This window comes from Salvelinus sp. IW2-2015, linkage group LG16 (assembly GCF_002910315.2).
Source record: "Salvelinus sp. IW2-2015 linkage group LG16, ASM291031v2, whole genome shotgun sequence".
Classification (NCBI taxonomy): domain Eukaryota; kingdom Metazoa; phylum Chordata; class Actinopteri; order Salmoniformes; family Salmonidae; genus Salvelinus; species Salvelinus sp. IW2-2015.
The window spans coordinates 24,035,448-24,041,633 of record NC_036856.1 but is presented as its reverse complement, the minus strand read 5'-3'; the positions used below and the strand labels follow the sequence as shown (position 1 = coordinate 24,041,633).

Genomic DNA, 6,186 nt, shown 5'->3' with positions numbered 1-6,186 from the left:
TCACCGACAGAGCCTTTCTAATCGACCTGGCGGAAGTATCTGGAATGACATTGACTCATCCCGTCAGTAGAGGAATACGGTGGTTATTCTTTAAAAGTGCCTTCCGAGGGATCAGTGACCTGAACGAGATGGCGGATGGAGTGCCTCGCACATAGTAGTTTCCAATTCCTAATCTTACTCCTTCAAGTTTAAACTCATTTAGCTTTAGTCAAAAAGTCATGGCGGCTACAAAAGGCGACACTACAGGTGACATTTTTACCCGGACTCGAGTACTAGCGACGGAAAAAGCCTCAAGAGGCAGCTCAGCTTCAGAAAAGCTAGCGCCATTAGCAGGAGCAAGAGGACGCCGTTCCCCCCGAGGCCCAACGAAGGCCAACCTCGCACTCTGTCGAAGACATCTTTTCTGACTGAGATCCAACAGTACAGACTCAACACTAAACTAGATGCATTAACGCTCAGCTCAGTGCGATAGGGGGCAAGGTGACAATTCTGGAAAATGCTTTGCTGACTAAACAACAAGAATAACCATAAACGCGGGGCGCCTGGACGAGGCAGAGGGGCGAATCCTATCCACGGAAAACTTATTGACAGACGCCATGGAAACAATAGCATATGCTAAAAAAAAATAGAGGCAGCTGGAGAGAAACAGAGGACTGGAAAACGGGGGGCGAAGAATAATTGTGTTCTATTAAATCTGGGCGAAAAAGAAGAGGGAAACATGCCACTGATTCGCTACTGCAAGACAAACTTCCCGAGTGGCCATGTCACCCGACAGACCATGAACTCGAGAGAGCTCACCGAGCACTGAGGCCCACCAGCAGCCAGACAACCACCGCGCAATCACAATACGTTTCCTTGAGATTCACGACAAGGAAGCGAGTCCTACAGGCGGCGAAACGCCAGCAGCACATTACAGTGGGAAGACGCGAAAGCTCACCTTACTCCACGGACCTGTCAGCTGGAATACGCGAAAGCGCGAGAGTTGACGAGGTGAAGAAATGCTCGCATTGACGCGAGGCATCTTTAGGGATTCAATACCCAAGCGAGCTCAGGATTCTTCTCCAAGGAGCCCTGCGACACTTCAAAAACTCCCGAAGAGGCAAACGTTTTTTGAAAGACACCCCGGTCAATGAGAAATGGACCAATGACTAAATGCGATTAACTATTATTACTAAAGGAGGTAAGACAACATATAGCCGATATCCAAGACCACCCGCGTCCTGCTAAATGTCATTATAGCCGTCTAATCTATATTTATGTTCCTTTAGCTGAGAGTCATAGCTCCATATTATAACCTAGCTACTATATGTAGGCTGGGCTATTGATTTTATTTTCTCCCATTTTTAATGTGGTTGGACGGGGGCTACGGTTTATTTAACCCAAGCGGGGCGGAGAGGATGAGGCATTTCTTTGGGTGGGGAGGGGGAGACGTTGTGCGTTGCTAACTGTTCCCGTTTTTTGGTTGTTGTTGGGAACACAGAATTGTGACTGAGCGGGGAGGTTAATAGATTCAACAGGATATGTCGGTTTGTTTGGGAGTGTTTTAGGGAGCGTATGACAGTGATGAGGGGTGGTCGTTTGACTTCAGACCCATTACGGATGCAGGCAATGAGGCAGTGATCGCTGAGATCTTGGTTGAAAACAGCAGAGGTGTATTTGGAGGGCGAGTTAGTTAGGATGATATCTATGAGGGTGCCCGTGTTTACAGATTTGGGGTTGTACCTGGTAGGTTCATTGATKATTTGTGTGAGATTGAGGGCATCAAGACTAGATTGTAGGATGGCCGGGGTGTTAAGCATGTCCCAGTTAAGGTCACCTAGCAGCACGAGCTCAGAAGATAGATGGGGGGCGATCAATTCACATATGGTGTCCAGGGGACAGCTGGGGGCAGAGGGTGGTCTATAGCAAGCGGCAACGGTGAGAGACTTGTTTCTGGAAAGGGGAATTTTTAGAAGTAAAAGCTCAAATTGTTTTGGTGCAGACCTGGATAATAAGACAGAACTCTGCAGGCTATCTCTGCAGTAGATTGCAACACCGCCCCCTTTGGCACTTCTATTTTGGCGTAAAATTTTATAGTTAGGGTTGGAAATTTCAGGGMTTTTGGTGGTTTTCCTAAGCCAGGATTCAGACACGGCTAAGACATCCGGCTTGGCAGAGTGTGCTAAAGCAGTGAATAAAGCAAACTTAGGGAGTAGGCTTCTAATGTTAACATGCATGAAACCAAGGCTTTTATGGTTACAGATGTCAACAAATGAGAGCACCTGGGGAGTAGGAGTGGAGCTAGGCACTGCAGGTCCTGGATTAACCTCTACATCACCAGAGGAACAGAGGAGAAGTAGGATAAGGGTACGTCTAAAGGCTATAAGAACAGGCGGTCTAGCACGTTCGGAACAGAGAGTAAAAGGAGCAGGTTTCTGGGCACGATAGCATAGATTCAAGGCACAAAGGTATGGTAGGTGTAACGGTTTTCTTCGTCCTCCTCTGACTAGGAGTAAGAAATGTTGGACCAATGCGCAGCGTGGTATGTGTCCATAATATATTTTAATGATACAAACTAACACAGAAACAAAACAATAAACGATACGTGAAATACAAACCGAAACAGTTCCGTGTGGGACAAACACTGACACAGAAAATAACCACCCACAAAACACAACAGAAAACAACCTCCCTAAATATGGTTCCCAATCAGAGACAACGACAAACACCTGCCTCTGATTGAGAACCATATCAGGCCAAACGAAAAACCCAACATAGAAAGACAAACATAGATAACCCACCCAACTCACGCCCTGACCATACTAAAACAAAGAAATAACAAAAAAACTAAGGTCAGAAAGAGAGTACATTGGAGGTAAACCTAGGCATTGAGTGATGAAGAGAGAGATATAGTCTCTAGAGATGTTTAAACCAGGTGATGTCATCGCATATGTAGGAGGTGGAACAACATGGTAGGTTAATGCATATTGAGCAGGGCTAGAGGCTCTACAGTGAAATAAGACAGTAATCACTAACCAGGACAGTAATGGACAAGGCATATTAATATTAGGGAGAGGCATGCGTAGCCGGGTGATCATAGGGGTCCAGTGAGTGYTTGGGCTGGCTGGGGACACGGCGATTTAGACAGTTAGCAAGCCGGGGCTACCAAGCTAGCATAAAGGCCTTAGAGGGACGTCGCGAAGGGGGAAAGTCTGTTTTTGCCTCCTCGTGCGGTGACGTAGATAGACCAGTCGTGGAATTAGTAGGGTTCCAAGTAGCAGAGYGGTCCAAGTCCAATTGGCAAAATGGGTATAGTGGTCCAATAAACTGGCCGGTGGATCAGCTAACAGTCCAATATGCTCTAGATAGCTAGCAGGCCGCGGTTAGCAGAATGGGCCTTCAGGGGACGTCACGCCTGAGGGGCCTGTTGGGATTCCCGGGCAGATTATGTCGGTAGCACACTCACACAATATACACTCCCTTGCTCCGTTTATCTCTCTGTTTTCTCCAGCGGTGAACACTGCTGAGACACTAACACACTGTTTCTCTGTTTCTTCATCATCACTCACACACGCGCACACGCGCACACACACACGCACACACACACGCACACACACACTGTCCCTGATCTCTCCTCTAACTAAAACACATTTAAAGTGAAGTCCACTCCCTCCAAATGGACACACAAACTTTTAATATCCCCATTTACATGCACAAATATTAATCAATATTCATGATTATGCAAATCCATCTGCCCCAGTCACCATGATGAGGAGAGTTCCTGCTGGGAGGAGTCAGTGTTGTCAGGGTAGACAGGCTGACGCCCTTTCGGCCATGTGTTTGTGTGTGTGTTTGTGTGGCATGTGTGTTTTTGTGTGAGTGTATTGTTGTGTGTTCTAGTCGGACAGATTGCTCTTGTAATTCAGACCCTTCCAGCATGCTGTCAGAAGGTACTGGGAATAAGAACAGTCCCAAAGCATCACACACACACACACACACCACACACACACACACACACACACACAACACACACACACACACACCACACACACACACACTACACACAACACACACACACACACACACAACACACACACACACAGCACACCCACACACACACACACATCACACATCACACACACACACACACAACATACCATACATATGCAGCGTCAGCAGATCTTAGGCTGGGTGCAGAATGAAGAGGCAGAACACACAGAGTAGCAACAAGCTTCTCAGTCCCAAACGGGATTGAAACATCGCAAGGATTATTACGAAGAAGAGAGAGAAAAGAAAGAAGAAGAAAGAAAGAAAGAAAGAAAGAAAGAAAGAAAGAAAGAGAGAGAGAGAGAGAGAGAGAGAGAGAGAGAGAGAGAGAGAGAGAGAGAGAGAGAGAGAGAGAGAATCAGTAAATATTTATCTGGGCTCTTCTTTGACTACCACTGAGTGATGGAGTAAGAAACAGAATATCAACACAATGTTTCTGGCTGTTCCCCTTTAACTACAGGTGGCACCACTCCAGTGTCAGGCAGAACGCTCATGATTGAAGATGTTGGAAAATGCGGTGAATGCTATTACCACCAAGTAAGCTTGGCTTTTGCTAGGGCAATGTGGATGTGGGTGGAGGATGTATGCCATCCCATGACTCCGGATCTGAAGGTTATGTGTTCAATCCCAGTGGTAGACAACAACAAAAAACACTTTAGAAGAACATGTTTGTAATAATTTAGAAATTTTAGTCAAATTGGTAAAACCGTGAGCTCATGTTGCCAGTGTAGTGATGATGTTCTTCTGTAGAGAGAGGCAGAATAACACATGTCATCTTTGTGAAAGTTTGACAGGTGTTGCAGGCAAATTATTCCCCCGGCTCCTTCCTGTGGTGTGACGGCTAAACCTTCCCTCTCCCTCAACAGCTGCTCTGATAATTACCTCTGCTGCTCCACTCTGTCTTCCGACGTTGGTGTGCGTGCGCGCGTTTGCGTACATCCGTTTGTATGCCTGTGTCGCTAGCTCTGTGTTAGCTGACTGTAGTGGCAGACTAAGCCACAAGGATTATTGCGTGTGTCACTCTTCCCGGGGACTGAACCGAAATGTACACAGACACTCACTGTCTCAAATACACACACACACACACAAAGACACTCAAATACAAAGGTACACAGTCTCAAACACCATCTCTCAAACACACACAAACATATTCAAATACACACACACACTGTCTGAAACACGTACGCAAGGTGAGGATGAAAGAAGCAGGTTAATTAACTCTACTTTGAGCTATTTTCAGGGAGTCAGCATATTCTGAAAGGAGATGCTGAAAGCCTGCCAAACTCTGACTCACACACACACACGCACACACACGCACACACACACACGCACACGCACACACACACACACACCATGAAACACTGTCAAAGTTTGATATACACAGCATTCTTCATCAATCAATTAAATCAATTAAATCAATTAAATCAATTTACAAACAGATTATTCAAAACACAGTGTTCTAATTCCACAAACACACCCTGGACTGCCCTCTGAGGGAGGCGGGGTTAAACTCCTGTACTCTCATTGGTCTAATCCGTATAACTCATTAGCATAACACACCTAGGGTCTGTTCAGGAGGGAACAGCTGCAACAGAGCTGGTTTACCTGATGAGCCTGGAACCTGAAGACTTGCTGTCCCTCTATCTTTCCCTCAAATTAATTCTATCAGTCTGGTATTATGTAGCCTTAAACACACACACCTTACAATGTGTCCTTCAGGTTGGAGTATGAGACTCTATTGTCAATAACGTCCGTTCCGTAATAGAATGTTCACCCTTCACTTCCTTCCATTACCTTCTCTCCTTCTCCTCATCCATCTATTCCTCCGTTCATCCATCCATCCTCACCTCATCTCCGCCCTGTCAAGGCACCGGCCGTATGTCAGCCCTCCAGTGTGTGTGTGTGTGTGTGTGTGTGTGTGTGTGTGTGTGTGTGTTGTGTGTGGTGTGTGTGTGTGTGGTGGTGTGTGTGTATGTGGTGTATTGATCTGATGATGATAATCACATGACACACAGCGGTCAGGGGTATGGCCTCGGCATCACTGAGGGAGGAGAGAGGGAGTTAAGGGGTAGGAGATAGAAAGAGAGAAGGACAGTGGGGAGGGGGGTATAAAGAAGGTGCACGAGAGATAGGGGTGAAGAGGGAACTACAGAAGAAAAA

At 46.3% G+C, this 6,186-nt stretch overlaps 1 protein-coding gene across 1 annotated transcript in view; it reads left to right on the top strand.

Moving 5' to 3' along the window:
- Positions 1-6,186, top strand: part of LOC111976094 (coatomer subunit beta) — a 58,107-nt gene that overhangs the window by 3,915 nt on the left and 48,006 nt on the right. The gene's annotated exons all lie outside the window — the stretch shown is intronic.